Raw genomic sequence first — 644 nt, forward strand, 5'->3', positions numbered from 1 at the left:
CCTGCTGCCCATCTACTGTACTAAAGATGGCCCAGAATTTTTGTATTTAATACAGTGTTTCTTAAATAGCAAAAAGTAGAGTTAAATCTTAAATTATGATTCATATGTATTTCTTCCCACCCCAGCCCCCCAAGAACTGGTGCTCCTAAGTAGCTGTTTAAACACCATGCAATACTTTTTCATTGGGTATCCTAAACACCGATACTACTGCACACGAACCTCCACAAGGCCAAGTAGATGCTTTCATAATAGGAGAGAAAGACTCTCCTATTTGGAACAAAGATGTCTGAGGCAGAAATATGATAGCAGTTTACAAAACTACGCATATCATCACAGAAGAACTAGGAAATTAATCATTCTTAATACAAGAATCAGGTTGTAACTCATAATATCAACAGGCACACACACCAGGGAACGAGTGGGTTGTTCCCCCTCACCTCACCCCATTTCTGAAGTGCAAAATGAAGTGGCTTCAGAAAGCTAAACAGACAAGTTTACAGAGAAAAAGTTCATGAAGTATATTATGCAGGATTATTCAGACAGAATCTATGATTCAGGAAGTCCCTTAACTTCCTTGTAGATACACAAGCATTAGAAACCAGAAAAAGAGCACTCCATATTGGCTCTGTTCTTACATTCTTTCC

The 644-nt window shown here is 38.5% G+C and overlaps 1 protein-coding gene across 1 annotated transcript in view; it reads right to left on the reverse strand.

The window, feature by feature from the left end:
• The window catches only part of MARK1 (MAP/microtubule affinity-regulating kinase 1), a 33,844-nt gene that overhangs the window by 11,289 nt on the left and 21,911 nt on the right, over window positions 1-644 (reverse strand). The gene's annotated exons all lie outside the window — the stretch shown is intronic.

This window comes from Charadrius vociferus, unplaced genomic scaffold (assembly GCF_000708025.1).
Source record: "Charadrius vociferus isolate BGI_N301 unplaced genomic scaffold, ASM70802v2 scaffold261, whole genome shotgun sequence".
Classification (NCBI taxonomy): Eukaryota; Metazoa; Chordata; class Aves; order Charadriiformes; family Charadriidae; genus Charadrius; species Charadrius vociferus.